Source organism: Pogonomyrmex barbatus, unplaced genomic scaffold (genome assembly GCF_055798465.1).
Source record: "Pogonomyrmex barbatus isolate J1 unplaced genomic scaffold, ASM5579846v1 scaffold1, whole genome shotgun sequence".
NCBI classification, from domain to species: Eukaryota; Metazoa; Arthropoda; class Insecta; order Hymenoptera; family Formicidae; genus Pogonomyrmex; species Pogonomyrmex barbatus.
The window spans coordinates 7115237-7135394 of record NW_028297098.1 but is presented as its reverse complement, the minus strand read 5'-3'; the positions used below and the strand labels follow the sequence as shown (position 1 = coordinate 7135394).

Genomic DNA, 20158 nt, shown 5'->3' with positions numbered 1-20158 from the left:
AAAAGTTGAATTAAAGGAAATGACATTTTTTTTTTTTCTCTAAATTGACGCGTCTAACCGAGCGGAAGTTAAACTCAGATATATATTCGTGAAAATATACGAGCGTACTATCAAAGTCTATCTCGCGCGTCATTTACCACCTTAATGCGACACCGAAATATCAGTGGCTCGAAAGTGCATCGCGCGTTCGAGAAAGTTGAGAAACCACCGCATGTCATCTTATGCAAAATGACCATGCATGTCGAATTTAACATTTTTATAATACGCACGAATTATATTTTACGATAATTTAGTTCCGATGCAAAAGTTCTTGCTCGGGGAGGGACATTTCCGTTAACTTGCCGCGGAAGAAGAGTAGTTCGTCGAAGGCCGGACTGTACAGCCGTTTACGTCGTAATATTATGTAATCCTCGTGAAGGTGCACGCGATATCCATTTGGTTTCCCAATAGCGCAATGCTTTCAAGGTACTGCCGGGTGCTCTCGAAATATGCGAAAGTTTTGACACGCTTTATACACTAGAGTGCACTCAGCTTTTCTAGCGTCAGCGGGACAATCGTTTCAAAATTCAAAACGTGTGAAATATAACACGTGAATAATACTACCGCTTTAAGTGTAACAAGGGAAACGGGAAATTTAATATACAGGGCAGCTCACAGTCACCGTGCAATATTTTAATGGCATAATCTGGAAATTAATTATAAAATTTGAATATGAAAATTTCGATGCTATATAATAATTTTACACGCGATCAGAGTTGTTAAAACCAGTTAATTCACGTGATATATTGATTTATACCACTTTATCGATTTTATTTTTTGATTTCTTGTAATGCAAATTCAGATATGACATGCAACTTTCAATGTTATAACAATATCAGTTGTTAAAATTCGCAATCGGTAGTAGCAAATTTTAATTTGTTTAACTCCTTTTTTTAACTAATTGATAATTAATTATTTAATATGATAAATATACCGATGAGGGGAATCTGCCCCGATGACCTTGAACTTTTTAATAAAGAGCGAGCGACGGCTAAAACCTTTTGAATGTTGTCATAACATATGTATATCAAGGTCAAAGTCATCGGGAGCAGACTTCCTTTATCGATATATTTACATTTAATATGAAAGAATAATTAAATCTAAGGCTAAATTAACTGTAAAAATGAAATTTATCTTACTAATTTTTCTATAGCTCAACAGCCATAAATTTTTTTATGGTCCTCTCCTGCTACTTGAGTATTGCCCATTATTACTTTTTGTTGTGCAAACATGTTCGCGTCCTATTATATTAAATTGCTTATAATTATTATCTATTATTATCTTTTTCTAATCGTTTTATGTTCCAAAAATAAATTAACTTATATGATTTTAATAAATAAGAAAATTAGGATGTTACATTTTTACGACGATCTATTCTGTTTGTTTATTTATAAAGAGTACAGTTTATTCTTTTATGATGTAGAAAATATGGATAAAAGAAACAGTAATAATTAAGATTACATACAAATTTTTTTATTAGAATAAAAATAAATTTTATTATTTAAATAAACCTCTACCTCACAATTTAAGCATTTAATCGGAGCAATTGAATAGATTATTATTTACATTTTTATAACGAAACAAAATTAAATAATTTAACGATGTAACAGTGAAAATTTAATAATCTACATATGTATACATTTTACATAACTAATAATTTTTTTGTGTCGACAGTACAGTATTTGCCGTTAGAGTTAGCAATAACTAAATAATAATATTTGATAAATTTTTTAAAACTCAATCAGATACAATTAATCGTCTGGAGTGACACTAACGAGTTCACGAATACGTGAGAAATTAGCTTATTCAAATCGTCCGCGGATACAAACGATTAAATTCGGCGAAATTGTATTTCTTAATACAATTATATGTTATCCTATGATCGACAACATTGGCTGCCGAAGTGGCCTTGGTATTTGTTTTTGTAGCGCTATGCGTAGGCAAGGTCGAGCGAGTATCTCATTCGCGCGACGAAACTCGAGGTCGGCGGACGGCGGCGTCGGCCGCTCCGTGTGCGTTATTACTTTTCGAAGTAATCGCGGTAAGTAATCGGGAAAACCGCGATCATTTTCTTATAATTTGTTGGCCGGTTATCGATTGATCTTCCCGAGATTAACCATCCGCGAGCGTATCAACGCGATGGCCGTTTATGGCACGTATATCGCGCGGTTTACTCGATGAAATGGATATGTCGAGATAAGAGAAACGGGAGTAACAAGTTGTTATTTCGCCGCGATGTTTGCGGGCAATTTAATTGTTACTTTAACGAGGCCTGGACCCGAATATACTCGCGCGTCGATCGCGTGTGTCGAATTCTTCGCGAAGATTTCGACGTAATCCGTTGATTGGAAATACGAAGCAATACGCAAATCGAATTAACTAATGAAAAACCGTTATTGATATCGCATTTTATAATAATAATTCACCGAGGATTTAATAATAATAATAATAATAATAATACAAAAAATTTATTGTAATGAATTTATCGTTTATGTATCTATAGGATAGTTCAACGCATCTTAATTAACCGTTTTCATAAATGACATTGTTCGATGCCATGATAAAATTGCTAATGAATTTTCTAACTCTTTCTAACTCTTTCCGATTATTATTATTATTATTATTATTATTATTATTATTATTATTATTATTATTATTATTATCATCATCATTATTCATAAAATATCGCGAAACTTCGAGCGAAATACAACGTCTCTTGTGTATCTTTCTCGCGTTATTCTTTCATCGTGATGTAATCATGTGCGATTAATATCGGGAATACTGTGTAAAATTCCATGTGATCGCCGTGCGTTCTGGTGATTAATATTCGCCCGCGATCGTAATTAACTGCGTTTTCGCGTTGTGTTGTGTTGTGTGAGTGCAACGAATCTGACAACGTTGATGATCCGAGAGGAGGACGAGATCTAGGAAGCGACGGCGGAGCAACCATGAGGTGAGTAATCATATCTATTTGAGTAATCTATTTTCTACTTTATTTATGCTATTTTATTGCAATTAATTAATTCGTCGATAATTATTTTGCACATACAATAATTTTTGAAACATTACTTATTCGTTTGCTACAATTAGGATACGTTTTTATTTTGCAGTTTAATGAGTTTTAATTTCTCTGCTGCGCGTGATATCGGTGAGTGAGATAAATTATATTCTATCAAAGTTTTTTTCTTTAAGGTAGCAAACTTAGGAAGAAAAAGATATAAGACATACATGTAAATGTACTTAATTAAGTTAATATTATAAAAATAATATATGTAAATTAATACTATAAAAATAGTACGACGTGCTACAAAGCGATTGTTTTAAAATGCGTGAATAGGGGAGGAGGATAGATTAATAATATTTATCTTGGAATATATACACGATCGTTTATCGATTTATTATGCATACATTTCTGGAATAAAATTTATCTTTTCCATGTTTATACAATTGTTGTGAAATATAAAAATAAATATTATGTAGATATAATACTTCCTTTCGCTTTATTATATTTTTTGAATAGAATTTGTGCCCTAGTTGAAATTATTACATTCGATTTTTTTTTGTCTTTCCAAAATTGAATAGTATAAACCGATTGTATAAACTGACGAAGGAAAGCAATTAAAAATTTTCTATTAATCAGTACGTTACAATACTGATTGAATATACATGATAGTCCACAGTATAAATTATAATTTAAAAAATGAAATTAATTTGAATAATAATATTGCGCTGGTAACCTTCATTAAAATTAAATTTTTGTAATTCCGAATTCAGAAAAATACAAAATAAAATTAAATAAATTATGATATTATTAAATCGTGTAACAGTGTAACAAAGTATTAATGAACGTAGATACGAAATCGTGATTAAAAAAATTATGTTATATTCAATTGCTAACAGTCTTTGTTGGAGAAAATAAACATTCCTCGAAGAAGCCTACTAACTAATAAAAGTTCTCAAGGACAGCGCTCAGTATCGTAATACTGTTATCTTCTTAGCAAAAAAACATGACGCGAATGAAATTAGCGAATTAGAGAACGCCTTATAGAACGCGATAAAATGAACGAAACGATAATAATAAATACAATAATAATCCGTTTATCTTTACGCGGTATATCTGTATATCGATATAGCTGGAAATAAACTTAGTTACTTAAGACATAATGAAAGCTGACGTCACGTGTAGATACATTTAGCTTTCCAATCCCAAAGTAAAATCGTAAATTCGCACCAATGCTCTTTCGATATCTCCTTAACCGACATATTCTTTTATCGATTTACTCCGGATTCTTTTAGACTTAAAAAAAGGTCGTATATTTTCGTCTAATAGGAAGATTGAAATCTTCGTGTAGTCTTCAACCAGGTATTCAATATTTAACGCTATTAACGCGGAGGAATCTCTGATTTATACGGAGGATTTATAGGAGCTCGAACATTATCTTTGTCGCGACTGCAGTTATGAAATCCGAATCGAAGGCGTACCAATATCGTTCGCCGAGAGTGCAAGATCGCCGCTGGCTCCGTGACCGCGTTCTGCGACACCAGGGATCCTATTAAATCGTTATCGAGCAGTGCGGACCATAAACCACAGTGGTGCGCTGCACGTCTGAAACGCTCTCGGATTGAAAATCTGCAGATAACGCGCGAGGCGGGAGGGGGAGGGAGGGGGGGGGAGGGGATATAGATGGATCGGCTCGGAGTCACATCCGCGTCGAACAACGAACGCGACGCGATGTTCCGAGCTTGCGGCCGCCGCCTCGTAACTCACTCGGTATCAGTTTTTGGGCGTGTTTCACCTTATCAGTCCGGAATAGGTTTTTTTTTTTTTTTTCACTCCGCGCGACATCTGTTTTCCTCGACGAAGATAACACGGCCTCTGCCTCGTGAAACCTACACCTACGGATTATGATTCGCGCCTGCACGATGACAGATTTCGCCTCGCTCATTTGTCCGAAACGTGAATATTACCATTCGTCACGATCCTTATCACGGCGAAGTTCATTACCGAAGTCGGAGCAGAAGAAGAATTGTGCCTTCGTGAGGAATACGCGTGAAAGTACGGCGAAAAAGCACGAGTCTCGAAATCCATGTAAAATTAAATGACCTTTGAATAAGAAACGTATTGAGCTTTTTCAAAATTTCTCACTTTTTTGTATTTAATATATACTTATAATATATAGTATATTAGTATTAATGTAATGTTAATATTAAGTTTTTCCACCTCTAAATATAAAAGAAAGACTAATCAATAATATCTTATATGAGAATTCTATGTAAGAGGAGAATTAAATTTAAGGGTGATAAATTTCTCCACGAAATTTGTGTTCAGCGAGCCAAGAATAAGACGCCAATTACGCGTTTCTCACGACAATATGATTTCGAATGACGCAACCGCGACTGCATGCAACTGACTGGAGCATAATTAGATTAATTAATCAGGATATTATAAGACCGTCTACTGATTTCGATTGTTTGAGACGTTCTGGCGCCCCGATTATTTCAAATAAAGTTGAGCGATATTAACCCGTTGGTATTATGACGATTAACAATAGCATAATTTTGAATGTCCATGGTTTACGAGTCTTTGTCACACGCTGCTATTGAACCATCGAGATTTATTTAACGACCTGCGCGAGAATGTCTTGCCAATGGCAGTATCGGAACGTCACACTGGTCTGCTGCATGATAAGAGAAATGTATTACGACGTATATCAATTTGCATTTTTTTATAAACAGCTACACATGATAATTTGCGGATTTCTTGGAGACAGAATCCCATAGGGACGACTGATCGATGCAGTCATTTGAATTTAGCAGACTCGCAGACTCAAGAAATGCAATACTACGGAAAATTTTAAATCATGCGATATTCCATATGTGCATATTTTATTGCACGATATCTCACATCTTTCCGATGTTAGTCATGCTTATATTTAAATTACTAGTGACTAGCACCTCGTGCTAATCATTTATTAACACTAATTGATAATTAACTTACATGATAAAAATATTGCGAGAAATGAATTTGAACAATGAATAACAAAAAATTAATTTAATAAAAATAGATTGTGAAAATACGAAGATAGATAGATATTGTGGCAAGCAAATCCAATCTTTTGTACAAATCTCTTACATTTGAAAAACGACGATTGATTCCTTTACAGTGGAATTTTTTACTTGACAATGAGAAACATATCGAGATAATTTTTCAATTCGCATCTGCTTGACGAGCGTCAAGACAACGTTTGTTTTCGTAAAGACAACGCTCGAAATTCTCGTCAGATGATACCGGGTCGATCGTTACGTGCGATCTAGTCAGATCTGTTTCGGGATGTCGGACGACTAAATCAGTCGGGCTAAGACCTCGGGCACGGGCCGAGAGCGAGTAAAGGCCCGGTGACTATAATGCATCATCGCGCATCACACTACAGCTGTTTTGGCAGTCAGCTGGTCCGACTGCACTCACACGCACGTCCCCGTAACGATGTTACGACGCCGGTCAGATTAATCCGTGAACTTTTAGACGCGCGCGTATGCGTGCGTGTACGCGTAGCACGCGACGAGATATGCAACGACAAGGCTGAACGTAATAGCACAGGCTGAAGGATGAGCACACGCCGTGATGGTCTAAATTTAGATTCCCGACTCGTTACTTACTTCCGCTTATTTTAGCTAAAGAGGTCGGCGTTTCGCCCGAGGGATCTCTCCTTCCCCTTCTCTCTCTCTCCTCCTTCTCTCTCTCTCTCTCTCTCTCTCTCTCTCTCTGTCACGTTCTCGGCTTGATTTTATTCGTTCTCGCTCTCTCTTTCATTTTCATCTCGATCTCGCTCGTCTTCATACGAGTCCGCGTAAATCTGACGAACGAATTAATGAAAAAGTAGCCGATAAAAGATCAATTTCATCAGTTGCGCAAAAATATATAATCGCGAAGAAACGTGATATATGTTGATTTTCAGAAAATTCCAATTTTATTGCGAGTTTTGCGTTAAAAGTTGATTATTTAAAAATGATCCTCCTAGAAATAGAAATGTGTGTTTTTGTTATTCAAATATTCATTTATTACAAAATTTTATAATGAAAAGAGACTTATTTTCATCCGGAGAAAGGAAATAAAGGACGTGATTCGTGTGTCATGGTTTATTTCGTCATTTGTTTAAACATAATCTCAAAAACAACTTTGTATACGAGGAAGGCGAAACTGTAACGTTATTGCACGTAAAAGGAAAAATATCAGCGCTTTACGCGCGTGTTTCTCGGAAATTTATGTGCGACATGTAAATTACTAATGGTGATACATATTCTCAAATCCGACGTGTTTTTTTCAACTTTTACGTAACCGTCTCCCCACAATTGCAAAATCATACAGATGCATACGCTCCCTGCACCGACTGTGTAAACCGATTCCTTTGCACCCGTTTGTTGCAAAAAAAGTTTTCAACTTGCTGTTTTTGTATTTAAAGATTTCATTAGCGACTCCGAGCGACAGATCGTTGCCGGACTGGTATTACGAAACGCGGCCTATGTATTGTCATGGCTGTTTCCACACCATGGTTGACACCGAAGAAAGCGTAACGAGAGAAGCGCGAACAACGCGTTAAAAAAAGAATTCTGATTTTTTAATGATCATCCTCTAACGAGCTCCTTAAAGTCGTATTTTAATGCCGTGCACGTTATCCCGAGGAAACTTTTATTCATTAACGTTTTATCTTATCTTTTTAAGATGATATAAGTGAAGAAAAGGTTTTAGGACTTAAAAAACTTTACGAAGGACTTTATAATTTTTGCATCCTCTCTCGGGGGACAGTTGATATTTTTAATACGAAGAGTTTCATTGGGTAAGCCTTCAATTGCTATTGAATTATTCAGCACAGATTCAGCGCGTGAAATTATTAGGCCAGTGATTTAAATATTGGAGTTCCGTCGATGAAAGATTTTATTTCCTATTCACGAAACGATCTCCTCGAGAGATTTGTGAAAGTATCTTCGGGATACCGAAGATCGTTCGGCATTTAAATAAAGCAGTTTCGACGTGTCGATCGATGCAGGAAATTATTAAAAAAAAAAAAAAAAAAAAAAAAAAAATACAACTAGGCGAGAAGCGCGTGTTATGGACATTTCTCAATGGATTTTCTACCCATAAAAAAATATTACGATCCAATATTCGTATCTTAACGAATTAATTAACTGTTTTTTTCTTCTTCCTTTTTCGATATTTTAATATTCATGCTTCGCTCCGCGTGTTTTGCAACGGGATAGATTTTTATTGCACGGACACGTTAACTGGACACGGCGCTGACGGGAGTCCCCGTGAAATTTACGATGCTGTTAACCATCGCCCGGTAATTGATATCGAAGACATTTCGGTTCGTGTGCGTACGAACGCGAACGTACGAAATCTGGCAGAGGACAAACTGTTAAGATTCACGAACCGTCTCGAGGACGAGATTCCCGCTATACTAATACACGGGTCTCTCTCTCTCTCGCATGCGGCGCACATGCAAATTTATGCAGTCGCGGCCGTCTCGGGCTCGTTCGTGGCTCGTTGTGCTCGGCGATTTTTTCCGCTGCCTCTCTTTTCTCCCCGCTTGTTTAACAGAAGTGTGTAGCGCGCGCGCGTGTGCGCAAAATTAGGAACGTTACCGGCAACGGAAAATTATATCCCCCCCGATACTTAACTTAAACCGTTCTACGCGCTCGACACGAAAATGAGGCGGCCGATTTTGCCGATCGCTTCCTCGGCGGGTTCGTTCGCCTTTTCGCCGGGTGAGACGACCTTTCGAAAGGAACGTGGAACCCTCGTCGCAGAAAAACGAGAGATCGCGTTTAAACGTCTAAATTCACTCACGCGCCGCTCTCGCGTCGTCTCCCCGTTATATAATTCGTAACGAACTCGAGACCAGAACTCGCCAAGTATCGTCAGCTCGACTTCCCCCACTTCCCCACCTCGCGATTCATATTTATGAGGAGTGTGCGTAGTGTATGACATTAACGACGCTGCCGTCACAATTTTTGTTTTACGGCCGGTCGGATTAGCTATCGGGGGCGATAAAGCCGAGAAAATTTCGGCGGAGTATTCCAGCGACGCATTATTTATAAGCGCGACAGAAGATAGCGTATGTTATCTCGAATGAAAGAATAACGCGCTCTGGAATGATAGTGCAAATGTGCGTTTTGTATCTCTCTTTCCGTCTCTCTCTCTCTCTCTCTCTCTCTCTCTCTCTCTCTCTCTCTCTCTTCTCTCTTTCTCTCTTTCTCTCTTTCTCTCTTTCTCTTCAGTCAGACGGGACGGATTTAGCTCCCGTGCATACACGTGGACTCAATTTGGCTCTGTTGTTATCTATTTATACCACTGATGCCCAGATACTCGCTAGGTTATTACGTTACAAGAACTGTCGGCATTTTTGTTAAGACAAAACCAACTTTTAGCCATCGAAAAAGCTCGGTACGTAAAAAGAAGTGCGGGCAATCTGGGACACCTCTCTATATAGGTATGCCGACTCGCGGTAATTAATATTGATTTCCTCCTCTTATCCACCGATATAAAGATCGCTTATAGATAGCTGCCATTTATGAAAATGTCATTGGGAAAAAATCGCGGGTAAAGGGCAGCGCGGTCTCCCGTCCTTCGAGAAAACGCAGAGAAAGAAACGGGCGGTCGTCGCTAGAAATATCGAACGAAACAAAAGCGCGAAACTTGGAGCATCGTGGGCTCGCGTGGTACTCGCGACTCGCGCTCGCACGGCTGGTCCGACCACACCGACCACGTCATTATGTAACGAATGTGCGTCACAAAACACGCACACCGAGGCGACGTCGCTCGTATTGACACGGACTCGCGCGAGCGAACGAGCGAGCGAGTATGTCGCAACGAGCGCGCGCTAATAATTGTACCGCTTAACCTTGGACATTGATTAAACCATCCTTCATATCGGTACACCTCTCGTGCACAAGCGTTCGTGCACGCGCACACACACACATAGATACACACACAGAGAGAGACGGGACGACGTATCGCTTCCCCGTATTTCTGTGACGGTCTGTAACGATACCTCGCGAGAGCGAGACTTGAGATTACGCTCCGCGGCCTGGAAACAAATAGGAACTTTCCGCTATGTGATCGCGGTGGCGTTTTTCTCGCCATAAGAAGAGAAACAGAGAGAGAGAGAGAGAGGAGGGGGAGGGTTCGATCTAGCCCTAAAGGCTAGAAACGCTGAATGTCACGGCGTGCACAGATCTTCCATGCTGCACGTTCCATATACACACGCTCCCCGAGTTTAATTACTCGCGATCGATGTTGTGCCGTTTATTGTCGGGCAATGCGAATTATACGGCGCAACGCGCCAAGTCGGTGCGTAATCGCGAGAGAAACGCATATGCGATTTCGAGCCCGAAACCCCGCCGAGCGCAACGTCGTGAGCATCACACGTTCACACGTTAAATTTCTTTTACATGCGCGATATTTCGTAAAAGGTTCGCTGATTCCGAGGTACCGGTATTGAAATTGCAATCAGTGATTAAGCACGCTTAATCATCGCCGCTTTAGTTTTTATTATTAATATTATTGTTATATTAAATCATTAATATTATGCCATATAATTCTTAACCGCGATTGCAACTAACTAAAAAGCTTTCCTCTGTTTAGGCAAAAGTAATTTATCTGAATTTTCCAAATAACTTGGTGGCTCAAAACGAAGAAAAAAGAAAACAATTACATCATTCTCGAACGAATCGACGTACGCCGAACAAAAGAAAAACCAGATTGGGACGCGTTTCATCTTTTTCGTGCTGAAAAAAAAAAAAAAAAAATTGCGCGTCAAGAGAGAAAAAAAATCGCACGTGATATGGATGAATGTCTCGGTTCGCTCTTCTAACACCGGGCTCTCTTTCACTTCGCTCGACGAGTGCGTTTCTCGAACCCCTTTTTGCACGCTCGGCCCGGCGCGCCGGGTTTCACGAAATATTATTACGAACGTACCGAGAGGGAGAGACGGCCACGGCGCCGCCAGACAAATGAATGCACGAGGAGGGTAGCCCTGCGAATACGCAGATGCGTTAATGGCCCGGAGAAATGATTCATATTTTTCCGTGCGGCCTCTTGGCCGCGCCGCGTACGGCGGGAGAGCCGCGTGTGCACGCATGTCTCTCTGTGCGTGGCACGCAGAGAATATCTGGCGTCTCCTCCTCTCCTTCCATCGGCGATACCACGCGATTACGGCTGATGTATCTCCACGCGAAAATATGTCCAGCGAGGCTGTCGAACATATGCGACGTCGTTTCGAGAGCCCCGCCGTGGCGAATCACCGCTTGTTATACGGGTAATTTGATATCCGATGCAGTCAGCACGCTCGTATTAAGGTAAACCGCATAATTCATTAGCGAGCTCTTTCAAATTTCCACATAAATCGTATTTCATTTATACGAAAGGGGAATCACAATATTTCATTTTTAATATAATAATGATTTAATATAATAATAATGATAATCCTAAAGAGAGCGTTTGTTTTATTTCCGCATAAATCTTAGAAGTACTTTACTTTATTTTGTGAAATAAAGCTAAATGTTACATTTACCACTGTCTCAAAATTGTACGTTATCTTTTTATTAATATCGATAAAAAATTATTATATGTTTTGAAGTCATACGTGATCTAAACGAAGTGGCCCGACAGCCGTTTCTTTATTGTACGTGTGCATTTACGTTGCTCGTTGAGAAAAGATTTGAAAATATTCTTAAACGTTGCTGTGTTTATATGTAAATGTCTGCATTTGACTAGGCGAGAAATCCAATTACACGACCAATTGCGGAAATAAAGTGCGCATGACTCGCAGGTATGACTCGCGCGTTATGTTGAACGGAAAACGCAATAGCGAGTATTTACGTGATATTCGTTATGATTATCTCTACCTTACTTTAGATAACAACTCACGGATACGATATACTTCAGCATAATACCAAAGTTACATACGACTGCACTAGGCTACTAATGTATTTCCAACATGGCGAAAAGATTCGCCAACAATTTGCCTAACACTACATTCCGAACAGATTTCAAATATACGTATATAAACATAATAATTTTATTCTTTGTAACACAGAAATTAAAAGTTCAAATTTAACTAAACTTGCATAACGATCTGGCAATGAATGCACTATGTAAATAATGAGGAATATTACACTGATAATTCTTTAAGCTACATTCAAACTTTAAGTTGCTATGTCACGTTCGCTTATTCATATTCCATTCGATTAGACGCGCCGCAATTTCTTTTTTATCCTCTACGAATCTCCAGTTTTTTCACTTTGAAATTTGTTTGCCCTCATTAAACATCATCCACTTTCGAAGCGCTCGATTTCAACTGCGCTTGCCGAAACACGCACGTCGAAATCGACATTCGCGTACACGGCGTACACGGCGTGCATATGCAGAAACTTGTGTATAAGCATCGCGAACGCATTCGCATCGCGAGCAGACAGCCTTGAAGGTGTTATCAGGTTGCTTTGCGTAGTCGTCGTCGTAGTTGTCCACGTCGCCGTCTGCCTGCGACGAAGTGCCAGAACATTTTTTGTTATTGCCCGGCGTTTTATTTTCCGCACCGATTACGCCCGCTCAGTTTGAATGACTGACTTTACGTCAATCATTAATGAGTTCCCTCCGAAGCCTATTAATCAGGGATATACGTGGAATTGTCGCTAATTAACGCTCCACACGGCTTTATGTGTTATAATACGAGATCGCACGACCAGCATGTCGGATGAAGTAAACCGCAACGCGATATAGTTGTCTATAATATAATGATTATTAGTGATTAAATGTAAATGATATTTATCTAAACTATATACCTAGGGCAGCTTTGGAGCGAGTTACGTTATGATTTCAGTTTAATCTATGCGATATTGCACCAATTTCCGGAAACGCGCTACCTGAAAGTAATACCGGTACGAGCCGCGTACGAGCTTTCAATCATCAATAGTTCGCATTGAAATCGCGCTTATACTAATTGCAGAACCGTGATGTATAATGATTCCGGCTACGTAGGCGTAATATTTGGCATTCGACAGAGAGAAGCCCGAACGCGCCGACATTTAATTCCGGCGCACGAAACGTTTAATTTCCGAGGTCGTTTCTAATCTATTAAATATTAGTGCCGGTCAATCCGCGATTCTGATTTTAATCGACATCGAAAAGGCGCGGATCTAGGCACCTCTCGCATATAATATTGTATCTCTTCACTTTTATTTTCAGAACGTTAAAAAAGAACTTTCACATCGAGAAGGAGACCTTTATTTCGAGTTTTCATTCACAACTTGTTTATCCGTGCCGGTATACACAACAGATATTATTTTCGTGTAAAATTCATGACGGTGCAACGAAAGATGCGTCAGCTTAATTTCAACGAATTTGAACAAGCGAGTAAGACGAATTTATTGTATTTTTAAAACATTAAGAAATATATCAAACAGACAGCAATATTCAGATAGAGTATTTCCAAGCTCGCTCATAAATTCATAACTTTCGCATAAGTTTTTAGCTGTTTAATAATACATTACAAACGATATTTCATTCTGTTACGTCAATAGTAAAAAAAAAAAGGAAGATAAAAAAAATACAATCTGACTTTCTTGAAATAACATTAAAGTATGTCTCTGTAGTTTGATTTAAAAGTCGAAGTAAAAATATCACAACGTACAATAGGAATTCTTTCAAAACTGGAGCGGTTCCATAACATAGAGAAACTTCTATTTGTCTGATAACGATCTGAAATATCACTTCCATATCACTTTCGCGAATCTCGCCGTCGAGATCGTTACTCGTCGATACCTCAACAGCTGGCTCCCATGGACAATCGGGCGTCGATAAACGGGAGGAAGCCTAATTGGCGACCATTTAAATTCGCGTGGAGAATCGAAATCGGTATTTGGACGGGGAGGGGAGGAGGGAGGGTGGAACAAGGGGGGGAGATCACCGGGGGAGATCACCGGGGGTTACCGGTGGCGGACGTCGGACACGGCGGGTAGATAGATAGATATATACGCATTACTAATATTACTGACGAGACGCACATGCGTGTGTTTTGAGTCATCGCGTTTTAACGCAGATCCGCTGTGCGTGCGTGCGTGTGTGTGTGTGCGTGCGTGCGTGCGTCGCACAGGTACAGGCACGCACAACTTTTAGCCGCACGCACACGCGTACGCACACGCGGACGTGCGCGACGTTTTCGCTCGTGCTCCGATACGCACATGCGTAACAAGGTTTTCTATCTTTTTTATCTCCAGTGGTGCCGCGCTGCTCCCCCCGGCCCCTGCGACGCACCCCACCTTAACCCCATAGCAACCACGAACGTCGACCACCACTCGAGGACAGTGACGTAACGATGCTGTCATAACGCCTGCGAGCAAACCGCGAAAATTGATTAAAACTCGCGTCCACGAGTTGTATTACTATAACGCGATGTAAATAAAGCCTTGACTCCGTCAAATCCAGAGAAACTCGCGATGAAGGTTCATTGAATTAAAAGTAATTGATTCGACAGTTAAATAACATCCACATGTGTATTAAATTTTTATTCAACGACCTTCGATATTCGCGTCAATATTTTAATCTTTTTATTAAAACTAACTTCGAATACTTGGATTTACTCTGTTGACATTTCGACGTTATTAATTGATGTCGCTTCAGTTATTTGAGGAATTTCAAAAACATGGAAAAATTCAATCTCTCCTCTGGCGGTATCACGTGATCACGCTTTGTCTCCGGTGTTTAAAAGCTATAAAGCGAATTGTCATAAAGCGGTTACGTCGGGTCTATCCTGCAAGTTGTAAAGAATTAATGAGAAGAGTGTTATCGCAAGAATAAACCCGAGTATCGCCGCGACCGACTTACGGTCCTGAGATACGTCTCCCGCTTCATATAGCGTGACCCCGTCCTTCTCCCTCGTTCTTTTTCCATCGCACTTGCTCATTCACATTCATTTTCTCCTTCTCTCTTTCCTTCGTTCGTTCTCTCGCTTCTCTTTACTCTTTACTCCGCTGCCTCCTGCCTCCCCCCTCCTATCTCCTGTTTTCGTTTTCTCGCTCCGTCCGTTCGCCGGTTTCGCCTTGTCTCCGTCATTGTCTCTCATTGCTGCTCTTCCATCGTCTTCCTCGCACACGCTCGCAACTCACTCACGCATGCACGCGGGCACGCACGCACATGTACGTATGCGTGCGTATACGTACGCACACGTGCGCAGCCAGTCGCTGGCACATGCACCATCTACCGCGCGCGCGATAGGGACTCTGCTTTTTTCCCCCACCACACGCCGCGCCCCGCTTCCTCCCACGCCTGGGGGCCGGGGACCATCGCGGAGCGGCCATTCCTTCACCGAGCCTCGAGTAGCGCGCATCGCACGCCGTTCACGCGCCGCCGGTCGCAAAAGGCAACGCCTTTTCCGAAAAAACACTTAAGACTCCGCTACGCTCGCTTACTTGGAAAGCGGAGACTCACGCGACTCACGCACGGGGAAGCAGATTGGACGAGGTCGGCCGACGGGGACGACGATATATCACGATATATCACGGAGGGTGAGAGGAAGGGAGAGCGACGTATACACGAGGAGCGACGGCCACTGTCAGCCGAGCGCGCGGCCGCCAGCCGCCAACCTTCCCGCCGTCGATTCCGGTCTCCCTCGAGTAAAGTAACCTGCCAGCCTGCCAGCCTGCCTGCCTGCCTGCCTGCCTGCCTGCCTGCTTGCTTGCTTGCTTGCTTGCTTGCTTGCCTGCCGGAGCGGCGGTGGCAACAAACCTTTTTACGTCCTCAGCCGTGACGGCGGACTCTCGGCCTCCGGCCGCTCAGCTCCGGCACCTTGCGGCGGCAGTCTCTTGCGCGCGATCGTTCCACGCGGATTGTCGAGCGACTTGACGAAACAACCCAAAACCCAAGTCAAATTGCCACCGGTCGTAAGGAGGAAGCGGAAAGAGAGAGATATTATTCGTACCGCGCGAGCGAGCCGGACGCGCGTAGCAACGCCGTGAAGTGAATCGCGTTCGATTCTCCTTATCGCGCTCGTCGCGATTAATATCGAAGTGCGAGGTGCGAATTGCGTGTGCGCGCGCGCGCGCGCGCACGGTAGACGTCGAGGGGCGCCGAGCCAAGAAAGAGAGCGATCGGTGGAGGAGCGGAAGAGAGGGAGAGAGACAGAAAGAGAGAAGGAGAGGAGGAGAAGTGGCAGCCACTCCGAGCGCGCATCCATGACCCTCGCGGTGACTTGACGGGATCGTGAATGTCGCGATCGTCGACGTCGTCGCGGACAACTTCACGCTCCTCCGGTGGACAACGCAGCTCTATTCAGACCTCGCCGAACAGTTCGTCAGTCCGCATGTCGGCCCGCGCGTGAAACGTGTTTGCGTGGCTATACTCTGATTCTCCACGCTTACAATAATAATAGTAATAATAATAATAATAATAATAATAGGAATAATTTTTATCGCACGAATCTTACGCGTATGTGTGTGCCGAGTATATTATCTCGCGGCGAACTTCCGAGCGAACGGCATTTGTAAACGCGAGTGCGCGAGTCGGAAGAGCCGCTACCCGCTACGGCGAAGTGAGTTCGAAAGTGTCGAGAGTGCCCGCGGAGACGGACCAGAGTGGACGAGGTAAAAACGAGGGACTCCGAAGTGATCGACGAGCGTGAAGTGAGGAGGAACAACGACCGGAGGGGAAAGGATCTAGAGGAATCAACGAGCTTCGCTTGATACGCATCGTTCCAAACGATCTACGTCGACTGCGCCTTCGTCGAGCATCAACGGACCGGAAGCACCGACCGAGACAGACTCATCGCCCGCTCTAGAAGATGTTCCGCGCGTACGGCACCGCGCCGGCCGAGACCCCGGGCGCCGATCTCTACTCCTGGACATCGCCGATCTTCAATAAAGGTGCTGCACGATTCATTCGTTTTGCGTTGATCTTTCTTTCTTTACTGTTTTCTCGCACCGCGACCTCGTTCGTCGCCATCGTTATCGCGGCGGTTGTCGCAATTTCGCGCAATTTTCGCGCTAAACTCCGACTCCGCCGCGCCTCGTGGCTTCGCAACGCGAGTGATGTAATCGCGCGGCCGCTCGGGCCGTTTTCGGACGGCCTCGCGGAGAGTTCACGCGAATAGCGACGACACGGCGTGCGCGGCCACGACCACGTGATCCGTGCCGCATATTTTTTTTCCCTTCCTCTCCGCGCGCGCATGAAAAAGCGCGAGCGCGACGCCCGAGCGATATGACGACACGGTGCAATATTGCGCCGCCACCGCAGCGATGGCGACGTCGTTTTTCGAGCACGTGACACGGCCGTCGTCCGGGTGGGGTGCCCCGCGAGGAAGCTACGAGAGAGACGACGAGGAGGGAGGGATCGCGCGGCTCCCGGGCGGAATTGTTGTTGGAAATTGCCCCGCGCGACGTAGCTCTGCCTAAAGCGGTTTCGCGTGCCGGATTTCGCGCGGAGGTGTATCGATTTCCGGTCCGCCCGCCGGGCGAACGTAAATATCGTTCGCAGTGCGAAAGAGGGGGAGGGGGAGAGGAAGGAGGGGGATAAGCGAGTTGCCGAGAGTATGAACGAGAAATTTCGAGGGAAACGCGATTTTAGACGGCGATAACCCGCACGATATGGAGGGTACGCTCGGCGCGGCTCGATTTAAAAATATTCCGCCGTTCTCCGTTCTCGGAAATACAGCGAAGTAGTATATATGGCGAAGCAGCTGCTACCTTCGGCCGCGATTGATTTGAAAGTTAATGGATGGAACGCGCAAGGCGAACCTTGGAAATTTGCGGTAATCGCCTTTCCTCTCGTATCCTCTCTTGTCGCGCATGAAAAAAATCTCGTTTTCTTTCCTCCTTTTTTTTTTTCCTTTCGCTGCTCCAGGATCCGGGAAGATCGCACGTTACGCGGGATCCGTCTACATTCGCGTACGTCATTATTTATAAATTAACGGCCCTCGTTACTGCAAAATATTGCTTAATCGAGCGAGCGCGCGCGCATATCGCGAGTATTTATTTACGACCGAATATCCGCGTTAAAACGTTCCGCTAAACGTGGCTGTTCGATTAAATGGATTTCATTTGCGAGAAGATACGACAGGTATTAACGTTGCTCTTTCGTGATTAATAGACCGTCAATCTATCATCTTGCACGTGATTTTGCTCGCGTGCCAAGTATTCGACACAAGTAACAAGGTTGCAAATGCGATACACCGTCTGAAATACGTTTGTTGCATATTATTGCAAGCTGCGTTTAACAACGCGTCGCTTTGCATCGCGATAACATAAACTTTTTAAGCGTTACATCATCGCCTCGACGTCATCGTACGCGTCGGCGTTACGGCGAAACGCTAATTTATGAGCGAGAATCTAGAAGGAAAAAACGTCCCCCGCGCACACCTCATCGAACAAAATCTTTATCCGTTTATCTATTAGCATATTTATTATATCGATTGTTTATTAATACAGAATTGATTTATTGTTCACGGAGATCGAGATATCCGTTATCAGCAAATGACGTTTATTTCAGGAACTTTGATTTAAAGTTATTTCAACATTTACCTCGACGGCTGAAATTCAATTTTTCAAATATCCGCTCGTCTGAAAATTTATTTCCTCTATTCTATATTAAATCCGCCATTCTACTTCCGCCACTTACTCGATATCTTTCGACTCACTCTTCGCGTTTCGTAATCCACGCTTATTACTCCCTTCCCCATCTCTCTCTCTCTCTCTCTCTCTCTCTCTCTCTCTCTCTCTCTCTCTCTCTCTCTCTCTCTCTCTCTCATTATTTTCCGTTTTCTCCGTTTCTTGTCAATGCTTTTCTGCTTTTGATAACTCGGACCGTATCCGGATTATCGATCATTTCCGGACAATAGTCGCGAGCGCCTGCGCTTGAATCTTTTCTGCGGACCACCACGAGAGACACGATACGTCATCGGGTGGAACATCGCCGAGGGGGCGAATCCTCATGGGATAATCACGGCCCTCCGTGTGGCGGAACAGACTTTTCTCTGTCTGTCGTGTAAAGGCGGAGCCCTTTAAACTTTAAAGATACCTGCCGCTGTGCTATTCTCAGGTAGGTCAGGTGCGTGCGCCCGATCGCCACCTGTCTTAACCGCACGCGTTCTCGGTCACGTTAGCTAGCGACGATCCCTTCGACGATATGCCATCCCCGTGTCGGTTTCGAGCAAAGCGGATATCTCTCCTCGTTGAGTTTCAATAGGAAACCTATATCGTGCCCTGCTTCGGTATCGAGGAGACTGCAAAAGCGAGAGCTCGTATTCTCCGACCCTCCACGATCGTTGAATCGGAGACGCAATCTGATCCTGTTACAGAATTTTTTTCCTATTTCACGACCGCTTGTTTCTGCTTTAGAACCGAAGTCGATACGTTAAATTATTGCGTATTTTACCGCGTGTCAAATTACGTCATTCAAGTTACGTCCAAAGTACGAAGTAATAAAAATTAATTAATTTTTAATATTTTGATTTCCAATGTACAGGCAGATTTTGAGGGATAAAAATTCAAAGAGATCCAGGTTAATATGAATCTGCGTATCGCAAATATACGTTTCTCAACTCGCAAATACCCGCAAATGTCGAATAGATATTTCTGATATTTATGTTTAATATTTAATATTTGATTTAATGTGCACATTAATGTTGTACATATATTACATCATTTATTATTTATAATACGATGTGCGTTAGCATCGACATATATATATATATATATATATGCCGACACATTTTCACATTTAATCATTTAAACACATTACGCGATCGCAGTATTTGATAGGTGTCGCGTCCAAACGTTTCGAGATTTTTACCTCGGTGTTTGCGTCAAATTGACATTTTACTTCAAAGACGCTCGTCGTGGATAACGGAAACTTGCGAAAGGCGAGACACCTGATACGTCAGGTAGCGAGGCTTGTTTGTCGGTGCCGTCGCTACACGCAGTTTGCACGTGCGTAGACGCACGCTCACGGGTCCATGGGTCGTGCGCACAGCCTAGGTTGGGTTGGTTGGTTGATTGGTTGGTTGGTTGGTTGGTTGGTTGGTTGGTTGGTTGATTGGTTGGTTGGTTGGTTGGTTGGTTGGTTGGTTGGTTG

General features: G+C 42.6%; 1 protein-coding gene across 1 annotated transcript in view; it reads left to right on the top strand.

Moving 5' to 3' along the window:
• orb2 (cytoplasmic polyadenylation element-binding protein orb2) overlaps positions 1 to 20158 on the top strand; it is a 135031-nt gene that overhangs the window by 29217 nt on the left and 85656 nt on the right. The gene's annotated exons all lie outside the window — the stretch shown is intronic.